This window comes from Haemorhous mexicanus, chromosome 6 (assembly GCF_027477595.1).
Source record: "Haemorhous mexicanus isolate bHaeMex1 chromosome 6, bHaeMex1.pri, whole genome shotgun sequence".
NCBI classification, from domain to species: domain Eukaryota; kingdom Metazoa; phylum Chordata; class Aves; order Passeriformes; family Fringillidae; genus Haemorhous; species Haemorhous mexicanus.
In genome coordinates, this window is record NC_082346.1 from 41,331,628 (window position 1) to 41,355,011 (window position 23,384).

Sequence of the window (23,384 nt, forward strand, 5' to 3'; positions counted from 1 at the left end):
CTAAATCTGATATGTGCAAAGTATGCTATCCAAGACTTACACTTTTTATGAAGCTCTCCATTCTCCATTCAGCATTTAAGCAAGAGACTTTGCTCCTTGAAACAGGGATGTCCCACAGCAGTGGAGGATTCAGGATTGAGTTTTTCATTTGCTCTCTGTGATCATCCCAGAGAAACTATTTTGCAAGTTGATTGAAAGAAAAACAGCAAGGGACAACCCCCCCTTGCTCTGTAAGTTGGTTTGTGACTAGTTTGTGCTGAGCCAACAAACTAGGTGTAGACAACATGAGCAGGGCTAGCCAGCTGCTTGTGCTTTCCTTCCTTTGGGCTCCTTGAAGCTCAGCTCCCAGGAAAGATGAGGGGATGGGACTTTTGCTTCCCACTGGGGTTATGTGGCTCTGTTAAGAGCTGTCTGCAGTACAAGCTCTGTACCTACCACCTCTGCAATGCCATTTGTCTCTTTGCTCAGTTTTTATCCTGCACTCCCAGCCTTTGTGGGATGTACAGAGAGGCAGGTTCCAGCTGAGGGGTAAAGCATGCCCAAGACAGGGCATAGTCTTGGGCCCAGATTCAGCTTGTATCTGAGGCATGTGGACTCTTCTCCTTCCTGTGTGACCCCTCCGTGCAAGATGCTCAGGCTCCCCGGTGGAGATGGTTCACCTGGAGCTCAGGGGCAGCCAGTAGCTTCAATGACCTTGAAAGGGGCTACTCAGGCAGAGGCAGAGACCCTGACCCAGATACACCTTGCGTTTGGGCATCTAACCACTCTTTGCTTCACAGGGTGCCCAAAGCCTCTTGAGAATCTGGCTCCAAAACTGAAGTGGGTGCTGCTAGGAAAACGGGTGAGTGGTAAGACAGAAGGAAAGTCCCTAAGCAGTTATTGAGAAGCTGTAGTAGAGGATAAATGTTTCCTTGGGAAAAGCGGTCCTGTTGACCAATGCTATCACATTCAACACACCTTCATAATGACAAAAGGCATTTTGTGCTTTGGATCATTTAGAAGGATATATACTTGATTTCAATGTGTAATTCCTTGTTCTACACTACATTGTATCACTTACATTTTAAGGTAGTCATTAAGCTCTGATAAATATCCTCTATTAGTTAAATTCTATCAAATTATTAGAATAAAATTGGCAGCCAAAATTCCAGAATTCTAAAAAGTCCCTTTATAATTTTCATAAGGCTTTATTTTCTTCCTCTAGGACTTGTCAAGGCCAGGTACCCCCTGATGGACTGGCTATCACATGAGCAGGCTATTACAATTTCAAGAACATGTTTCCAACTAGTGAGCCAAAAACATGGGATTTTCTCAAGCCACACACACAAACCTTCTGTGACCATAATGGGATTTGAGACATTTGACCATCTATCAAATCTGGTTGAGGCTTTTTTTTTTCCTCCAGATTTCAGGCAGAAAATAAGATAGCCTTGTGCTTTGTGAAATTATGCTAAAAGGCACTTGCTGATCCCAACAGAAAATCTTTAAGAAAAGGTATTTCATGGCTGTTTCCAGAACAGACAGATTAGTTTCTGATGCTGCAGGTAAAAAGATATGAGTACAGAAATACAATTTAAAAATTGAAGTTTCTTATCACTCTTAGGCTGAATTTTCCCTATTGTTTACACACTGTTTACTACAGCAGCCTTTAAAATACAGAAGAGTAAAATAATTGCTGACTTCATGTGCAGTTAGCTGAGTGAAGCTATGGCTCAAGCATGCCACACAGTGAGTGACAGAGATTTTGGCTGTACAAATGACCATGAAAGAGTTTATAGGGGAGTTGTGTCCAGGGCATAGCAATAAAATCAGCTTTTCTATTTGAATGTACATGGGCCAAAGTCCAGATGTAAATGTCTCCATTTCCATGTAATTAAAAATCAGATTATGATGTTTTTCAGGTTTTTTATGACTTGATATTCAGCTGGTTTTTGCTCCTGCAAATGTATGTTGTAAAAAAATATTGCTCCCACAGGTTTGTGCAGCAAGAAGCTATAGTTTATTTTCACTTACAACAAGATCCACACATATAATTCTCTATATTTTATGCATGTACATGTATACAGACTTTTGATACTCAGTATTTTACATAATATTGGCCTTTATATCTCACAGTTGATGATTCTTCTTTTCTTCCTCGATGTCTGTCTTCACAGCTATCTTGGATTTCTTCTCTCAACCCATGATTTAGCATTTATTTTGTTATTTTTGCCCACTTCATATTTTATATTTTAAAAATTATTTGCAGTCATTTTCTGACACTAACATGAACATCCCCTGCCATCAGAGGTTGCATTAAGAGGCCAGAAGAACCTCTAGCAATTTCTCTATCCTGTCATACTTTATTAAATAATTTTTCTGACTTGTACACAGTGTGGTCAGCAGAAGCAGGGAAGAAATCTTCCCCTATGCTTGGAAGTAACAAGTAATAGGACAAGAGGAAGTGACTCACGTTGCACCAGAGGAGTTTTAGACTGTATATTAGGAAAATTACTTCAATGAAAGGATTGTCAAGCAATGGAACACTATGCCCAGGGAAGTGTTGGAGTTACCATTCCTGGAAGTGTTTAGAAGACATGTAGGTGCAACACTGAGGGACATGGTTTAATGGTGGCCTTGACAATGATGGAGTAATGGTTCTACTCAATGATCTTAGAGGTTTTTTCCAACCTAAGTAATTGAAACTGAACAGCTGAGCTTTAAAAGATCTACTCCTCATTTTGCTGTCATCTTATATAAATGCAGCCCCAAAGGGCAATGAGGTCTCCAATGAGGCAGAAATGTAATCATTTAACTGAATCATGAAAATCAGTTTATGCAGCTACTTTACATGTACTGACACTTTACATGTAGTATCCCCTCAAGTTATTTTCTCAAAGGTTCATTTGCACAGCAATTGTCAAAATCCAACTTCAGTAATAAAGTAACATGATCTAAAGGAGATGTGATAAATGAAGATGGAGGAAATTCTGAAATGTAGGTTGGTTCTGCCACTTCTATCTCATACAGTTTTGTGTTTCCTCAATCTATTTCCTTGCCTTTAAAACAGCGTCAGATTCTCCTTAATCAGGTCTACTAAACCTAACAACTGCTGTAGCTGTATGTGGTGTGATGGTTGGGTATCCACATAGTGCATTAACTACATAAAATGCCTTAAAAATTCTAAATAATCACTTGTATGAGTTTGTGGAAACAGATATTTCATGGAAACATTTGTGTTTCATTCTGGATTTGTGTATGTCGTGCTTTTGTTCAGTGAAGCCATTCAAATGGCTGCAGTTGTCAAGGCAGAGAAGCTATGATTCATATGTTGAAACAGCTGCTGCAAGAATATTTCAAAAGAAAAAGTTATTTGGGTGTTTTACTCACCTGCAGAGCCAGTGACATCATATTAAGTAACAACTTCCAAAATATGAGCTGCTGGAGCTCCCATAAAAAAGGCCAGAAGCAATTGCTCATAAAGTTTTCAACCAGGCACTAGTGCTGTTAAAAAAGGAAAAGCTAATTTTTGCTTATGGGCAGCAATTAACGATGTAGATAAATCCAATTTGCTTTCACACCACTTCACCCCCACTTGTCATCATGTTCCTCTCCCAGCACAACTTCATGGCAATGCTCAACTGCCAAGCACACAACCTGCTGCCTTGTGAGAAATTAATCTTTGTGAATACTCACAGATGTGCTTTTTGGGTGTTTTTGACCTTGAGTGGACTTGCATGATGTTTAGGTACTGCCCTTGAGGTTACTGTGGGCAGGGGCAGTGTGCACTGGAGAGCGATTTAATCCTTGCGGGTGTAGAGACAGGGCAGAATCTGACTGTGCTTCATGCCCCACAAAAACAGCCAACAAATCCTCTGGCAGGTTTGTCAGAGAAGATGCCAGCTGAGGCATCAGACAAATCTTGAACACACAGCCTCAGGAAGCAGGGGGTACAAAAAGCCAAGGGGCTAAAAGAACACACAATAACTAATAGTGAATAAATGACTGCTGACCCTCCCCATCTCTGCCCTCTTTTTCAAGCGGATCCCAGTGTAAGGTTGTACATCATTGTTGCTTTCTTTAGGAGTGTGCAGTCAGCTCCACACCCACAATTTTAAACTCAACTGAATCATCTGCTAACTTCTCTGGTGACTGATTATGCGCTGACATCCTTCCTAAATTAAAATACATGGAATTATTAGTGCTGGGGCCCTTGTTTGTGATAATATTTTTGCAGATTTTTGCAGGTCAAATACTAACCACTTGAAATGGTCAGTTCTGTTTGAGTTAGAGCAGCTTACTTTTTTGGGTACTGCAGCTAAGTGAGAGCTTTCACTGAATTTCTCAAAATTATGATATTCCCCAAATCAGGTGTGTGAATATCCCTTTCTGCCTCCAGACTTGGGCACTGGGTGAATAAAGAAACATTTCCAAGGTTTTCTCCCTGATATTGCAGTGCTTAAGCCTAGTAACAGGAAGGAAGAATAGTGAATGATTAATTTTAAACCAAAACATTCCTGCCAGCCCTCTGCAGCTAAATGGAAGTTGTGGTGACTGTGGAATTTATGGAGAGTATTTCAAAGTGAGATATATTTATCCCATGACAACACTCTATTGCCATGACATTTTGTGTCATACCTTTAATATTGAGTAACCTTTGTATAACAATTCACACTTTGTGGAATTTCTTGCATCATTGAAAAAAAAAAAAAAAAACAAAAACTGCTTTACGGTTTTTGGAGCAGATATATTCAAATTTTAAAAAAAAATTTTTTTTTTTTCTTCCCTAATATGTTTCCTTTCTCTGTTTTTTATCCAGTCAGCAAAAACATCTATTGATTAACAATGAAGCTGAAATTTCAGGTCACAAAATCATATGTATTATGACCAACATCAAACAGATTTACAGAACTTAAAGTAATAATTAGTAGTAATGGCTTTAGGAGGATGACTTCTTCTGTGAATTCAGATCTGTTGCATTGATTTAGTAGGCATTTAAGGTTAAACAGTCAACATAAGATTGCACGATCCATATTTAATCTGATAAATATCTTATGTTTCTTTACAGCAGCAGCTGGTTTATTTTATGTATTTAACCAAAGAAGTACTCTGTAAAGCTATTCTGTGCTTCGGTCCATAATAAATGTTTTCTTTAGAGTAGGGAAAAGTTCAGCTGTGCTCACATAGTTACATTATGCATGCTTTCCTGCTGTACCACGGGGGGGAATTGAATTTGCAAACAGAAAATAAAAATGGAATGACAGAGGGGGAAAAAAAAGCAAACATTCTTTTTTAGTGCCTGTCTCGCGGACCCATCTCAAAACACTAAAGGGAAATGATTGAAAAAACAGTGTTAGCGAGGATTCCTCAGGAATCACAATGATTAGCATCCAGCCAAGGGCTGCTGAGCCCGGCCGTGTCCTGCCTGCAGGGCCTGACCACAGGGAAGGTGACAGCGCCGGTGCCGCCAGGAGCTGCGGGGCCACAGTGGCTGAAAGAGCGACCACCCAAAGTGGCGCAGCTCACACTGAGCACGCACAGAGACCTGCCTCAGCTGACCTCAGCCTGTGACCAGCAGAGTAAAGAGTCACTAACTCAGAAAGGTAACTTGGGCTCCGCTCTTTAATGGCTTTGTAAATCAGGATAAGCACCTTATAATGAATGCAAAAACTTTCTCGGTAACCAAGTGCGACTGAGATGGGATTGGGAGCCTGGGGCACTCCTGGGAGCAAACCTCTAGCAGCATGCAGAGCCCAGCTGCTCTTTTTGTACAGTACTGCCTGAAGGGCCATGCAGCAGACAAGCCAGCCTGCTAGGCAGTATTGCAGCACTCCGTTTAAAAGTGTTCATCTGCACCTTCTGATTGCTTAGGTCACCAAAATAAGCAGCCTCAGAATATCCCATCAGGACTTTTGGAATGGAGATGGAAAACCGTGAAATTCTTACAGTGGCAGCAAGACGGCAAGGAGATGTATTTTAACATCCACAAAATCAGTACTTAAGCTTTCCTGGACCTAGAAGGGTCTTTTGTGCCACTGGGTGTTCCCAGGATGCCTTTTTGCACCTTAAATGAGAATTTGGCTTGGGATGCAGATAAAATACACTGCTTCACTTAAATAATGTTACAGTTTATTGTGGTTTTTGGTCCTCAGAGGGTTTTAATTTGTTTGGATGTGACAGCTGTGTTGCAGCTGCAGGCAAAATATTCTGTCTTTCTTTAGTGTCAACAGCAACATTTTTAGAAATTTCCTGTACTGCCTCGTTTGGTTCCTTTATTTTTTCCAGCTTTTATTTTATGTAATTAGTCTTTGTACACAGAGTGTTTAAGTTTGTGTTCTTCCTGCTCATTTTTGATCCTCATATGCTCTGTTTGGTGTTTCACTTGTGCAGTAACCACTACAGCAACATTTTCCCTTTTCCTCTTCCAGATCCAAAACCTCAGGCTACAGAATTTGACTATGACTAGGATGTGAAATGCATGTTACATTTTGTGTACCACACTCAGTGAAGGGAGGCCTGGCTCAGAACATTTTCAGATTATTCTTCTGCATCTCTAATCATATCATTTGAGTTACCCTAACTATAGAACAAAATAGTGCAATACAGAATCAGAGCCTGGATTTTCAGTCATTGTGAAGATGGAACACTCACTGACATGAGTGTTAGTCTGAGATATTCTCATTTATTCAAGGCAAATATGCTAACTCAAGCACATTCAAATAAATATTGACTAATAAACTCTCGTCAGTCTTTTAAATAAACGCACTCAGCAAAACAATAAAAGAGAAATAAAACACAGGTAGACTTAAGAAAACCAGGGAGTACTGAGATTTTGTTTTACATGAAGCCAGATTTTCAGTGTATATCTCTATTGCCCCACTGACTTGGTGGAGCTACCTAGATATAAACCAGTTGAGTTCCTGGCTTTAGCTATTTTATTCCTTTTTTTACTGCCTTACCATTCCAGGCTTTCAGGACAGACAGGACAAATGAAGGCTTGCAACACTTGAAAATGAACTGAAATTTTGCAGGGCTGGTTAAGTGTTTAACTGCTTGTCAAGGTTAACAACGTGTTTAGTGTGCACACATGAGGGAAATCTTAAACAAGTGGATTTACAGAACTGAGCCTTTGCTAGACTGAGAGTATAAAGGCCTATAGCTACAAGTTGGAAGATAACGGCTTGAAAATATTGCTAAAAAAATAAACCATAAATCTCCACAACCAGCTTCAGATAATGTCATGGGAACAGGCTGCATGCCAAGAAGCAGCGGGGAAGGTGAGAGCTAATGCTGCTCCTTAGCATCCAGCAGCACTCCAGCACAGACCGCCCGCTCCCAGCCCGGCTGGGTGCCCAAGGCAGGCTTGTCTGGCCAGCAAATTGCGTCACACAAATAGGAATAACAGAGAAGAGAGTCAGGCAGCAGAGTTTCCAGACTCTACAGCATTGTTTAGAAAGGATTGCACTAAATAGAGATTTTATCCAGAGTCCAGAAAACTCCCTTCCTTTTTAATTTTCTTTATTTCTTTGTTTTAGTTATTATTTTTAACTTTTTTCTTTTTTTTCTTTTTCTTTTTCCTTTTTTTTCTTCTTCTATATAGTGTCATACATAACTATACCATGGAAGGTCAGCTGGCACAGCTTCTGTATTCTGCCATAATATAGGTCCATTAACTTTTATTGAAAATCTACCTCCTTTGTCCATTTCTACAGAGCTGTTTAAAGACACACTTGTTATTTAAGAGCTACAAATATACTTGAGATGGAAAAGGCAGGGTTTGTAACAACATACTAAAGGCTGCAGTCTGGCCACCACTGGTAGGAGTTTACTTCCAGGGAGTGTTGGCATCAGCCTAAGTCCCTTCAACCAGTGGAAAGGACAGTGCCACGGCTTCTGATTTTTTTCCGAACAACTTTTTGGCCTTTCAAAATTATTTGCCATTCCTTTTCTGCTGGAAAGCTGTAAACAGAAGTAAGCTGTTTGCATGGTTTCTCTGTCTCTGAACAGAGCAAGCATGCATAGCACGGTTTCTCTGTCTCTGGGTTTGAACATGTCTTCCTCTCCAGATTTTTTCCTGGGGCATAATCTGAGATGTACATTAGCCCATCAAAAAAAGAATCACCACAATTAGCATTCAGCATCAATATTTTACAGGAGTTTTACAGTTAAAAATGTTATATTTACATCAGAAACAATGTATTAGCCTCACTGTTATCCTTCTTAAGATCACTACACAAGTAAATACTTTCAAGAATTTTCAATAGAGCAGTTTTTTTTCAGATGTAATATGAAAAAAAATCATGCTGCAATGTTGCCTCTAAAATGAGCTAATTATAATCATATTGTAATAGACAACCTGGTTCTAAGATCCTTTTGAAAAATGATATCCTGCATACACAAAAGCTAGAAATTAACTTTCTCTGAAAGCTGTTTTTTCATGTTCATATGATGTCAGGACTTGGGGCTTTGAAGGAAAAATTCAAATTACTATAAATCTGTGAGACTCATCAGCCCTACAAAGGCCTCATCCCATTCCTCTGACAATGCAAAATGCCTTTCCAGGCCATCTGCATTGTGTTTGTTTCTACTTTAACATACTTTGATGTTTATTGGCAGAGTGAGACCCTTAGTTTAAATAACAAGCTGCACTTCTATCTCTTACAGTAATGACATATTGCATTGCAGTCTTGAAGAATTAACAGTGTTCAGGGGACTCAAATTAGGAGGTAGCGATAGAAATAGAAAAATATTGATTAAACCCCAAATGCCACAGAGACAGTGATTTTTAATAGGTATATATGGATTTAGGGAGGAAAAAGTTGGCAGAGGTTTTCCTGCAACTTAGCTATTTGGTCCTGTTCAGAAGGATAGAAAGACACTCTGACCTGGTGTTTTCAAGGCCCTTAAAACCACGTGTTGAGAAAAATATCAACTGCTGCTAAGTCTGCAGGCTTAAATGTACACCAGCAGCATTAAATCCTTCAGGGAATGAAGCTAGCTGGCAATCTTATGATACTCAGCCCCATTGCAGGTGGGATGAAGGAGATCAATGTGCTCTGGCAGTGATTCCAAACTGAGCAGTACACCCTTTAGTTCTGCAGTAGAACGAGTGGATGGAAACAGTTCTTTCCCCAGCAAGTGGAGTATTACTGGCCCAGGGCATGCTGGAGCCAGTAGCCTGTAGTCCACTGGCTAATGTACTAGAAGGCAGCAGAGGGTTTGGAGAGCTGAAGCTTGTGGAAATGCACCAGGTTGTTATGTACATGTTCTGTGTAGGTGTTATGCTGCCTTCTCTAGTAAGGACAGCTGGCATAAGCAGCAAAAAGTCATGTAGATGTTAGAGGCTTGTGAGTAGGACAAGAAAGCTGCTGGGACCTGAACATGAGAAGAACACAGTCTGTTTTCCCCCTACCTGCATTCCCTTCTTTGTTACAACCTGAAATATTTCATGGCAGCATAAAAACAGCACAGAAAGGGAATCCTAGCAGTGTTTATTTTTAAAGTGTCTTTCCTTCCCAAACAAAGTCTTTTAAAACTGGTAAGTAAAAAGCTCTTGTCAACTTTCCACTCCATTTATTTCTCTGGTTCCACAATGTGATCTTCTTCCTTGCATCCCTCTGCAGCCCACTGCTAGTTCTTTGTTGTCTGAAGACTCACTAAGATAAACCGTTACCTAAGTTGCTCAGTGGAAAAATATGAGAATGTTTCATTTTAACAGCTTGAAGTACTCTGCCGTTCTATGGCCAAAGCACTTCAATACAGATGTAATATTTTGACTTCAGCAAAATAACAAAATAGCCTAAACTGGAAGCACTGAAGTCAATGCAAAAAGATTGACATTTGTTGTGGGTGTCTTTTTGAAGTATTTTGTGTCATGAGCAATTTTGATATTTTTATTCTGATTTTAAGCAAGATTTTTTTTTTTAAGGAAAATAAGTTTCTCCAAAAGTTTAAAACAGAAATTAGAAATATTTTTTCTGTTCTAATAAAATTAGTTATTGTCCAAGCACTGATCACTCATATCAAAAATATGATTACTTCCCCCAGAATTTATTCTTTTGACTATGACTGACCATTACATGATACATAGATTGACAGGGTTCTGTGGAAGAGTTGTTCTTCATAGTCAATTTACCTTTGATTTTGACCATCATGGAAATTTGCATTTTCCTTTGCCTGACCACATTTCTCTTGGGTTTAAAACATGAGGATCTTATTGCTCCTCTCCTCTCCCAGCTGGCCACAGGATCCCCAAACCACAGGGAACCTCCCAGAACCAGGACAATGTTTTTTCCTCTCTTCTAGCCCTGTCCCCATCACACTGCCCTGCACTGCTCTCCCTGCCATGAGGCCAATGTGTGAGCCTGCCAGGTACCTCTCCTCCCAAGCCCCAGGTGGGGCCATACACAGGCAGGCTGGGTAACTGGGAAAGCTGTGACATCCATGCCTGGCACCCAAAAGGTTTTGGTAATCAGCAGGATAAATATAGAGCTCAAGAGCATGTACAGGAGTCAGACCCAGCCACGTTCAGTGATGTGACTTCTACCCCAAAAACGTCTAGATGTTGGAATAGACCCATGTGAAATTAGCTGCTGGCAAGGAACTTATGTCATCCCAATATTCCATAAACTACTTCAGAATCAAAGCAGATATTAAATATTTTTCCCCTCAAATGAGCAAAGCTACATAGATGAATCACACAGGCCACCAGCTTTGTCTTGCAGCTCAGAAAAAGCTGAACATCCCAAATATTTTCTAGACTTTTCTCTCTGGAAAAAAATTAAATTGCTCAAGCAAGTAATTAACTGAAGAGAACCTATTGTCTGAAGCTGAGACGTTGACTGCAGCTTATTCAGGGGGTGAAAAACCCTTTTGCATGGGAGTGAAAAAAAGTGGGTGTACGGTTTTCCTCAGCTCGACCCTCTTCTAATTTCATTATGACTCAATCCAACAAGCTGTATAAAGTAAAATGCTTTAAAACCTTAACTTTAGCTATAGGTTCCATGGAATCGGCAATATTTATAATAAATTGGAGCACCTTTATTTGATTTCTGTTTACCTCAAGTCACTTTTCATATCCATACAAGTGCATATGGTCAAAAAAGCAGCAATTCTAAAATAAACCAGGGAGTCCTTAGAAATGTTGTGATTATTTCACTTCCATGGAAGAATTTTAGCAAGCCTAGGAATTTTTGCTGTTGTTGACTGCAATGTGTCTTCTTGGCCTTTCAAGATCACAAAAGCAAATAGAAGAGGGATATTGTGAGTTTTTGCAACTCAACAGCTCTCTCATCCTCTCTAACTGCAATTTTCAGCCTAGCAGAAGGGGATCAAGGCAGTGAATGTAGCCAAAGGTCTGCTCTGTTTTCTGCAATGACCTTTGAAAGAGGAATCAGCTGAAGAGTCAGGTACAGAGATTAAGGAGGGAAATCTTTGTGTTGCGGATAAAAGTCATTGCTTTGAAATGTTACTATGTCCAAAAGCAGCCAAAGTACTGCACAGGTCAGAGAATTACTAAATATGAAACTCTCTCTAGAAAATAATTGAGTCCCTTGGTTCTGCTCATGTCTTAATGAAACCAATGTAAAGCTGTAAAACTCCCTTGCTGATGCCATAAGATCCAGCAGAAAAAAACTGGGTGGGAAGAGGATCAGTAAAAGCACATAGATGCCCTGAAGAAGGAATTTTGAAATGTTAATTCTAATGGACATATGTATTATGTTAGCTTCACATTCTCACCAGGGGAGAAATCCCTGATGGCCAGCAAGTGATCCTTGCTCTGACCATGGAGAGGAAATAGTTTCATATTATCATAGAATAGCAAGTTGGAAGGAGGACCCAAGCATCATCATGTCCAACTTTTTTTGTCAAGAGCAAAATCTAGACAAGATGGCTCAGCACCCTCTCCATGCTGAATATTAAAATTGCCCAACATAGAATAAGCATTGAAAATTTTTAAAAAAGAAGAAAAATGGAAAGGACTTTTTCTCACACAGATTTTGACCTTTTGAAATTTAAAGTTAAATGGGTGGTATTTTGCTGCAATTCTGTTCTACAAACAGTATTGCAGAACTTAATAATACTGCATATATTTTGTAATATTGTATTTGCAAGCTCACAAGGTTTAGAGATTGAATCTAAATTTTTTATTTTGTAATGTAAGATTTTCCTTAATGTAAAGGTGTGTCAATATAAAAAAAATTGTTTTGTTTTCACATGCAGTCTTGCCATGGTACCATGACATTTTACATTCTATAATATTTATTTATTTGAAAGTTTTAACTTGCAGGTGTTTCTAAATTCTAAGTAAATTATACCTGATCTACTTTCAGTATTGAAGAGGCAAAAAATTATCCAATTTTATTTTATTTATTTTTCCTCAATATTGTTAGTTTTTTTTCCAGAACAGGAAAAAGGTGAATTTTTTTTCAGTATCTTAACTTCTGAAAATCTCTAGTTTTGGATATTGTCTAGTATCACAAGCTACCTGTGGCTCAGCTCGGACCTAAAGAAAATACAAGTTGGATATATTTCCCTAAGCCAAAACAGGCTCCCAAAAGATCTGCTAGTTCCACTGCCTGCAAAGAGAAGACAACTTCTCCTCCTTCCATGCTCAAAAAGTGGATGCTTTTGCTGTGCATGGCAGGCTCCTGACTCCTGCACTTCCAGGGTGGAGCAGCTCCAAGCGGAGCAGCCGGTGCCTCCACGGCCAGCCTGTGCAGAGGGCACTCAGCACACTGCAGCTACATCCAGCTGAGCACATCTGCACGAGACAGGGGCACAGCAGAGGTGCTCGGCATCTCCAGACACCTTGTGCATGGGCCGTGCTGTGAATGTACCAGAGTTTTCTGGTTCTTCCAAACATCTGGAAACTCCAGGTAAGTGACATTCCTTTTCCACCTGGAGATCATTTATATACAATATCCATGCCAGCTGTCATGCTCTTCCCTTATCTCTTGAACGACTGGCAGGAATGAGGAGGGCAAGAGGAATTATTTATATTCATTATTTTGTTTATATTCTTCCTATTTACAGTATTTGCATTACTGATGTTCAGGACTTCTGTGGAACAACTTGACAGACATTTCCACAGGAGCAACACGTCGTCTGCTTACAATAAACCAAATTTCTATCTCAAAACTTCACTCCCAAAGTGCCCACAAGGCAAGCAGGCACGCTTAAGTCTTAACTTGATTAAGTCTTAATCTAATCTTTTTTGCCTCATCCTCCAGGGTGTGACAGAAGGGCACTAGATGTCTTCAGGCCTTTGTAGTGTGGCAGTGAGAGGGTTCTGAAGACAGCCCAGGAGCACTTATGATGTTGTGTGGACAACTCCTGGTGCCCCTGTTCAGCTCTGCCCGGTTCCACAGCCTGCGGCCATGCTCTGAGCAAACGTCAGGCGATGCCACAGAGTCTCCACTGGTACCAGAGCAAGGATGGCTAAAGGCTTCCGCCAGGGCAGCGCCCCCAGCCCCAGCCCCAGTGATGCTTTCTAGGGGGTCCGGCGGCATTTACAGGGTGATGCTTTCCAGGGGATCCGGCGGCATTTACAGGGTGATGCTTTCCAGGGGATCCGGCGGCATTTACAGGAATCCTGACAGAGCCCGGAGGCCGGGGCGCTGCAGCCGGGCTTCGCTGGCAGCCGTGCACAGGTATCTACTCCCCTCTAGAGGTACCGGCGCGGAGCATCGCTTCCCAGAGCAGGGCTGATGGCAGCTGCTGCGGCAGCTCAGCCTCTGCTGGCGCCCACACCGCGGCTACACCCAATGGCTCAGGCTGTATTTCTCGCTGCAGGGCTTGAATGCTCGCATCTCCCGCGTTTCCCATCTGTAGAAACCCTGTGTGCCTGTCCAAAGTGGGTACAAACCCACCATGGGTTCAGTGAGATTGTAAATTACAGACTCTACTCAGGTATAAAAAACTGTGGAAAGTAGCAGAGAAATCCATTTTCTGACTCAGTGTTTACTGCACACACACAAAAAAATAATCCGGCACATATGGTGGTGGGTTTCAGGATTTCTAAATATTTTTCTTTCTTTGATTCAGTCTAAATCACAGTCATTGCCTGTGTCTCAAAGGAATAACTGTATTTGGGATTTTTGTATGTTAATCACAAGATGGAAGAGTTTTGTTAAGCCCTTAAGAAAGACAGCACACACACACACACACACACACACACACACACACACGTGTGTGTGTATATATATATATATATATATATATATATATATATATATATATATAGCTCCTCTCTCTGACCATCTCTGAGCTCTGCCCTTCCAAACGGAACCAGCATCTCGTAGAACCCTGGACTGGCACAGAAACCTGCAGGTATCACAATTGCTATGCACAGACACATCAGATTTACCAGTATACATGTGGAAATATGTTGCTTGACTTTTGCAAACTCATCTGGCTCACCTGAAGCTGGTGGCCTGGTAAACATTACCAGGCACAAGAAACTGTGCATGTACCATCCCTTAAATGTGTAATTATGCAATGCAAAAATCACACTATCAAAACTGATATGGCAAAAAGACACCAGGGTCTTGAATTTAAGGTTTTGGGGTTTTATTCTTTCAGAAGGTTCTGCTGATTCAATCCCTAAGCCCTCAGAAGTCAAGGTGAGCTTTGCTTTATGTCCAGAGCAGGAGAAGAAGTAAATAAGCACAGTTATGATGTTAAGGCTTGAAATTATTTCGGTGGACACAGACAGGGATATTCTGACTGGAAGGACACAAAGCCTTTAAAAGATGATGTATGGTCTGTAAATTTGATTCTCAAAGTACAAATATGCAATCACAAATGTACAAGGGTACACTTCATTTGAAAATATTCTGGTTCAAGTTTTCATTTACATCATACACCTTCCTCTGATGATGAGGAAATCTTTATGGATGTGTAATCAAAACTGTAGGTCTGTGAGCCTGGGTCAGAGGGCTTTACCCTTATGAGGGTCAGGAAGTTTGAAATGAACTGGGATAAGATAATAAACTTCCAGCATGTGTCCCATGTTTTAGTTCTTTTGTCTTGCAAGGCCACAGAATTAGACAGCAGTTGATGTTGCAAGGCACATCTGGGGATCATCTAGTCCAAACCCAGGCCAATCCCACCCCTCAAACTGGGTCAGCTACTCAGGGCAGTGTCTGTCTGGGTTTGGATGTCTCCATTAAAAAGAAACACTCTCTGCAGGCAACTTGTTCCCATTTTTTACTGTACTCAGAGTAATTTCTTTTTCCTTTTGTTTAAATGGAATTTCCTGTTGCAGGACTGATGTTGCTTTTACCTCTATAAGACATTTTTGAGACAAAATGCTGCAAGGAACAAGGTGTATCCAGAGAAAGAGGAGGATCTGATGTATCACATGTCAGTCTCTTCTGTGCTAACACTGAATATTTTAGTTAGGAGATCACTGTATATGTGAGGTGAGAGTTCTTTGTGCTGTTTCTGCACAAGTTATCTGTAAAAGCTCCTGTCTGAATCTGTAAAACCCTTCTTATGTAGTAAAATATGGCCATTATAAATACAAGACATCACATCAGGCAAAAGAGCTTTTCTGAGGGAGGTTCATTTTGATGCTTTGCTTCTGACTGGAATTTAATTCCTTGTTAATCTCTGGTTTTAAACACAGGGAATCTTATTATAGTTATTAATTATCATTATTAACAATGGTCTGCAGAAGAGCCTCACAGGTGAGCACTCTAGCATTACTCCTTCCAAATTCCTGGTCTAAGATTTCCTAGCAGTCCAGAAAGAGCTGCTTTTAGGCTTTGAATCACACTTTTTGTGGGAAAAATGTGAACACTGACACAAACCCCAGAGAAAAGAGGAAAACATTTCATTAGGCTTGGTGAGTTCTCTGGGATTACACATTCTGGAAAATGCTGTGCGTCTTCCTAGCAGACTTCTGTGTTTCAGAACCCTGGGGTAACAAGAGTGACTGCTCTATCACCTATTAGAAGGAAATTCTCTGTTTGCTGCTCAAGGCTGAGCCACATCTGTAACATTTATCTCACACTCACCATTCAGACAAATTTCAGCTAGACTCGGAGCCAAATATTCAGTGACTTTGTCAACATCTATTACTCAAGTGATGGAAGAAGAAACAAATTTTTTTTGTTAGGTCAATCTGAAGGAATATTTCTATGCCTCATTAGTAGTGTATTTCTTCTGTAATGGAGAATAGTTTGAATCTTTTCCTAGACCATTTTTCCAGAGAAGAGATTAAACTTGGTACAAGTTCATGGTCTGATTGGGGGTATGGCATGTCTGATTTGCCACAAAATTTGATTTCATATGCAGATGCTGGAGGGAGCCTGTCTCCCTAAAGAGAAGGAAAAGAAAAAATATTTTCTGCAAGTTACTTCAGAAAACGTGTTGCAAATACACCTGCAAGCCTTCATTAATATGAATGGCATAGGAAAACATTCACACTTACACATATACTCACCATTAAGACTTTCACAAAAAAAGCTTGAGTGCTTGTTCCAAAAGGAAAAACAAGAACTTTAATTGATTATGACTTGTGGTGCTAGTCTAGCCAAAGGCAAAATTGTAGTTGGGCAGGAAACAGATTGCACTAAACCACACTTTTTCCAAGCTGATCACACGTTCCAAGCAGGAAATTCCCTTGGCTTTTGGTAGAACTGTTATGATTTCTTGGATCTACAAAAAGCAGTGATATCCTGCTTATGCAGAGTCCTCTACATCACTAATTTCTTCCTTGCAGTCCCTTTTATAAATCATGTTCTACAAAAAGCTAAATTAATTTATATGGGTGTCCATATTAAAACAAACAAACAAACCAAAACAACAGAAACAACAGAAACAAGCCAAACTTGCAAAAAAGGAATTAGGAAATTATTTTGTTTTATAAAACTGGAAGATACTTTTAAAAGGTCAGATAGTACTAAAGGAAAAGAAATATTTCTTACCAAATAAATCTAATTTGAGTTTCTATCTAGATGAAACATGATTTCATCTAGACCTACCTTGTACTGTGGACAGTCCTTACAGGACTTACAGGAAGGCAACTCTGGCTTCTTCTCTTACACCATTTCTGTGGAGCTCCGACCCCACTAGACTTGTAGGTATAAATAACATTTTACAGCTGTGTGAGTACAGATGACATTCACTGAAGCCAGTGGAAGCAGAGCAAACTTGAACTTGCAGCACAGATTAGAACTTCAAAGCAAAGTTCTTCCTGGTGTCCTTTTATGGCGGAATAGATCCTTGCTGTAATTCCCTTGGCTCTCTAGGACTGAGTCCATCACAGATGATGTGCCTGTAACTTCAAACCCAGTAAAATGCAGCTTAGACCTGCCTCCAGCCTGTCTAACACATCTGCCTGGTTGAAAAGGAGAACAGAGTAGCAGAACGTAGCATCTTTATTTTATGTGATACATTCCTAGAGTGCAGGGAGACTAAAGAGTATCTGTGCAGAGACACAAGAGTTTAATGAGTTTCAGAAGGAAGGTGAATTTATTTTAGGTGTATTAACACTGTTTTGTGAATAAAGCAGTTAGAAAGGCCAATGCAAACATTGTGTGATGTTTCATAAATCTAGCTTGTAATTGTTAACATATGAAGCACGCTTATTTTACTGCAACTAGAATTGCACAGTAAAAACTTGATTCATGAAGGCATTATGCAATAATTAAGTAGGGTTTCTGTGAACTTAACCAATAAAAAAGTGCAGAAAGGACATGTCTGGAAGTTTCACTGGTCACTAGAAGTTCAGAAGCTGGCAACACCCAGGTGTTCTCGAGGTATCAGACAGTCCCTGTTTGCAGCAGGGAACTGTTTTAGTGTTAGAAGTATTTCTGAAGAGGTGTTTTCTACATAACCTTACACACTGCTTCATGTAGTTATAGTGCTTCAGGCAAGTTAGGGCAAATATTTTAAGCATCAGGTTTGCCCTAAAATATTAATATGACAAAGGCAATCTGTGGCATGAGCCCTTTTTGATCCCTTTCTATATATTTAAATATATTGCCTTCATCAAAAAGTTTCTCTTGGTATGTTGGACAAATATCATGCACAGATGTAAGAAGCACTGAAATATGAGAGGGTTAAGAGTGTCTGCATTGCCCCAAGCTTGGATTTTTTTTTTTCCCCCAAGAAATAACTAACCCAATATTGCTAGTTCTGTAACTCTCTCAAGCCACTTGACCAAAGTGCAAATTATAGCTCTTAAACTAAAAAAAAGCCCTTAAAATCATTTTACCTGTGGGTGAGGGGCAGATGTGATATGTTATACCACCTTACTCTTCTCTGGATCTGCCCAGTAAAGTAAGTCCCATTACAATTTAATTAGTGAATTAGTCCTAATCATAATTGCAATGTCCTTTCTCTTAGGCGGGGAAGACAGAGGGAAGAATTTCTGTCTCTTTGTTTGCTTCTGAAGCCCTGTACATATCCATGAGAGTTCTTGAACACCTAATACACCATCCCTTGCATCTGGAGTGTGCTAAGAGCACTCATGCACTCAGCTACCGCAGCCCAGCTGAGGGGATGTCACTTGTTACTCAGTACTTTAATCTGTGCAACTACCTATATCCTAGACTGGTCATGAATCTGACTTACAGTTTTGAAGAGACTGAAAAAAAAAAAGGAAGCAAAACCTCTTTGTCCTGACAGTCACAGATGCACACGATAGAGATCACATTCTGGATGTGAAATATGTTGGGCTCAACTTGTACCAGCTCTCCACAGCCCTGCCCATGGCAGGCTCATCATGCCATAATGTCTCCCTGGCTCTGGACTGTGCTGGACAGTAAAGGTCAGAGGGTGGGGGGGGGCTGCAGGGCTGTGCTGCCATACTGAGCCCCATGGCCAGAGGAGTGGGACCAGCTGCTGAGGAATGGAAGAAGTGTAAGCCTTCTGAATATCTCCAGAGAGGCAACAGAAATCCAGACCACTGATTCTCTTGGTCCTTTTGTGAAACTGCTCTGAATGCCCTATTGCTGTGATTCATTCTTTTGCTAACTGTGTGGGATTTATCAGGGCACCACATCACACACTGTGGGTCTGAGCCTCTTCTGGTTATTCTGGGCATAATCTCAGCAATTGTCTGATTGTTGGCTAGGAAATGGATATCAGTTGCATAATCGCTGAGCAAAACTTGCTGTTGTGTCCCACACCCATTGCCCCTAGAGGAATTGATGCAGCCAGTTAAAAAAGAGTGTTTCCCAGGATATTGAAGGCATTAACACATATGAGGATGGCAGTGGTTTATGAAAAATGGTGCCAGAATGTCTCAGATTAACACTGAACATTACCTGTATGGAGCAGAATTTACCAAAGGCTGTGAGTGTGTGAGCGCCTTTTTGCCTGTGTGAGTCCCAGTCCAGCATCCCATAATAGCCCTGTCCTTCACAGCACCCTGCTCCATCCCTTACAGCTGGTACCCGGCCCTGAAGGTGCCACTTTCCCTGCACACCCACACTTCTCTTCCTGGGTGTCTGAGGAGCAGCTGAAATCTTTTCTGTAAGGACGCAGCTCCCATGTAAATCTCATGGGGTTCACAAACATCCTTTCACCAGTCTTCCCTGGCACCCCTGACCTCTTTCAGGCATGAGGCAGCACTACTGTTCCTAGAGCTGCCATTCTCAGGGACCCCTCATTGATGTTACACCTCTTTTAAATACTTTTCAAAACTAAATCAGGTTGATGGTTTGGGAGATATTGTTCATCTCACTCATAAGCTATACCTTTTGAAGCAAATATGAAACATTATCTAAAATTTATGAGACTCTTTTCCTGTGACCTGTGATGCTTTCTCATAGCTTATATTTCAGTATAATTTTTTATGTTGATTGCTGGTGTCAGAGACAGAGAGGTGTCTCCACAGAGAAAAATGCAGGGTGCCCATTTCCCTTGCTACTGCTGGTTTTGGGAAATAGGGGTCTGGAAGATTTACCCTGCACTTCCCACCATCCCAAACAGCAGAAAAAGCCAGCCACAATTGTGTCTAGCTCAGCCTTATAAAAACTTTCTTGGACAAAGAATTTATAACCTTTCTGAGTAATGACTTCCAGTACTGGGCTACTCTCCTAATAAAGAATTTTGTTTTTAAATATGATCTGAACAAGAGATGTATTTTTTTTTTCTTCAACTGAATAACTGAAAATACTTTCAGAAAATGTGAGCTTAGCATGTTATGTCTGTAACATCTTCCAAGTTTTGCTTTTTTGTGTGTGTGTGTTTTCCCCCTAGAGTAGTCTTAGAAGTTCATTCCACACAGTTCCTAGAATGTGAGAATGAGTGTTTGTAAGTCACTAAATAATAATATGTGCTAGGTCACATTTAGAATAATCACAGAATCATTTAGGTTGGAAAATAGTTTTAAGATCAATTCCAGCCTTTGACCCAACACCACCTTGTCAACTTAGACCACAGCACCAAGTGCCAGCTTAAGTCACTGCCTGAACACTTCCAGGGATGGTGATTGTGACTCTTGAACACCTCCCCTGGGTGGGAAGCCCTAGGGAATGCCCTTAACAAACCCTTCTTTGAAGAAATTCTGCAGCTTCAGGCTATTGTGCTCTCATTCTATAATCAGTTGCCTGGGAGAAGAGACAGACCCCACCTGGCTACAGCCTCCTTTCAGGTACTTGTAGAGAGCAACAAGGTCTCAGCCCCTGAGCCTCCTTTTGGCCAGACTTAACAACCCCAGCTCCCTCAGCCACTTCTCATATGACTCTCCAGACCCTTCACCATGTCCATTGCCCTTCTCTGAACACACAGCAGGACCTCAGTGTCTTGTAGTGGGGGGCTCAGCACTGGACACAGGAATTGAGGTGTGGCTTCAGCAGTGCCGAGTACAGAGGGACAATCAGTGCCCTGGTCCTGTTGGTCGCATTATTTTTGCTACAAAAATAGTAAAAAAATCAGTTCAACTCTCTAAAATCACCTGTTTGTCACATTTTCCCCCCTTCATTCCCTTCTACCTGTGAATGCAGCTGAGGCATCCCCTTTGGTCCTTTCTATGCTCTCACCTCAGCTGGTATTGTGTAAAACCCCCGGGGCTCCTGCATCTGAAACTGCTTTCCAGTACTCCTCTGCTTCAACTCAATTCAACCTTTTCTAGGAGTAAATATCTTCTCAGTTGTCATCACTTTCTAATTTCTGTTTTCTTCTGCATTTACTTATTGCTAAAGTAACAGAGACTGATAACTCTGCAAAAGCATTTTGGGATGCAGTACATATGAAAGCTGTGATCCCACACACAATGATGCCTTTGGGCTGATATGTTCTTGAAATTTCTGTCCTCAGTTCATAAATATTGGAGAAGTCAGGTATAACTATTCTATTTCTAATGGAGGGCCACCTGCCATGTGAACCAGTCTTAGAAATTTATCGGAGGTGATTTTCATGGTTTTTCAGTCAGATGGAGGTAACATGAACCCATTTGGAGATTCTCTTGTGAGGTGCCCAGTGTAGCACTTATTTTCCCTTCATTCTATACAAGTAGCTCTTAGTGATGCTGATGGAAATTACAGGTGTGTGCATTTAGGGAAGGATATAGATCGATACCGTGCAAATTACTTCAGAAAACAAACTGGGTTTATGGACATGGACTGTGCAGAGCTGAGCAGAAGTATATTTCAATCAATGTTCCCTGCCTACCACATAGTAAAGGGAAAAGGAGGCTGGGGAGTGAGGGAGAGCAGAGATCTGGATTTCAGAGCTACTTTTAATAACAACCATGAAGGATAAAAACTACAGAGTTTTGACTAGCTTCAAAATCACTTCTCACCTCTGGGTTTGAAATCTCCAGCCCAATTATTTGTTTTCTTGATAGTGCTCAAGTCTTATTCTCCATCGTTATTTGCTTGCTAGTAAAGAGCCAAAAACCCCAGCAGTCCAAAGGTAACCACACAGCTAAATCACTTCCAGATGATAAGTCACAGTCTGATGGTGAAAGCAGACTTTACAGTTTCAGTGTGCCAGGTAATATATGGCAGTCTCCCAGTTGCTATTAGCTTTTTGTAACAGCATATACACATACTGTTAGGTTTGGGTTTGGGGTTTTTTTGAGCTGGATTAGTGTTGGCTAATACCACACACATAAAATATTTAGCTTGATTTCAATCACAAAATCTAAAATCTAAAAGACAATTCTAAGGTGTCCATTATCCCTAATTCCATTTACACATAAGTCACATTGCTAATTTTTTATTGTGATATTGGTTGTGCAGCGGTTTGGATGGCCATCCTTAGGAGTCCGTATAGGTTCTCTCCATATGCATTTTTGTGATGTCACATTTACATACTTCATGCCTTTCCCACAGGATCCCTAGCTCATTCACTGCTCAGGATGGGTGTCATTCATTCATGGAAAGGCCATTAGCTATTTTGCTTTCTCCATGTGTTTAACACGTGGCCTAATCCGTATTAACTACGGACCAGTTGATCTTGATCTTAAGAAAGGGTTTTAATTTAACTTGTTTCCCTTGTTTTGGATGACTGTAGCCTCTAAGCAGTTCACAAATGTGTATTTATTTTCAGATCACCCCAATTATTATCCTCATTTTACAGCTGAAAAATAGAAGAACAGAGAAGTGCGGTGATTTTGTGCTCAGTTTAAGACTGCTAATTTGTCAGGGTACTTGCCGTTATGTAATTTTTTTAGATATTCAGAGCAGAGCTCCCACTGAGTCCTGCTGCAGCTGTGAGGGCTCAGCCCTTTTCCAAACCAGACCCTAGAGTCTCAAGTCAGGTATCCATACAACTGGGAACATGCAATTAGTGACCATAGAGCAAAATTTGGTGTAAGAACTTCTTGATGTTGTACAAGAGATATGTGGCACAAGCAGGCAGGGATGCACCCTGTTCTACAGACTGATACTCAATGACTTAAAGCAAAATGGGGTTCATTGTTTTCCCCCATCCCTGAACTTCATTCAAAACACACCATTCCCTCTGAAACAAATGATTAAGGGGCTGAGAATCTCTCTTTACACAGTCCTGACTCATCTTGAGCAGCCTGAATAAAGCTGACACATCCTCTGTGGGAAGAGAGCATGGCTTCCTCTATTGCCAGTGCATTGGCGTGAGAGAGGAAAAAAAAGCCCAGATAACTTCAGCTCTGGCACTTGCTAACTTTGCTTATTTGCTTTGGCAGCTCACAGACTTCTCTTAAGAGAGTGTTTGTAGGTAATTTCCTAGGTTCTTAATGAAGCAAAGTGGAAAAACAAAACTCCTATTATGTGGCATCATATTAACACCTCTATGCCTCACGCTATTGGGGTTAACTCTTACCTTCTCCAGATGGACTTCTGCCCTCTGAGTTAACAGGGTAATTTGTAGTAATAATGAGCTGCCAGCTTCTCTGTGGAACAAAGGACACCTTTCCTAGGGGCAGAGACCAGAGCAGCATCATGACCCTGGGTTCTCCTAAT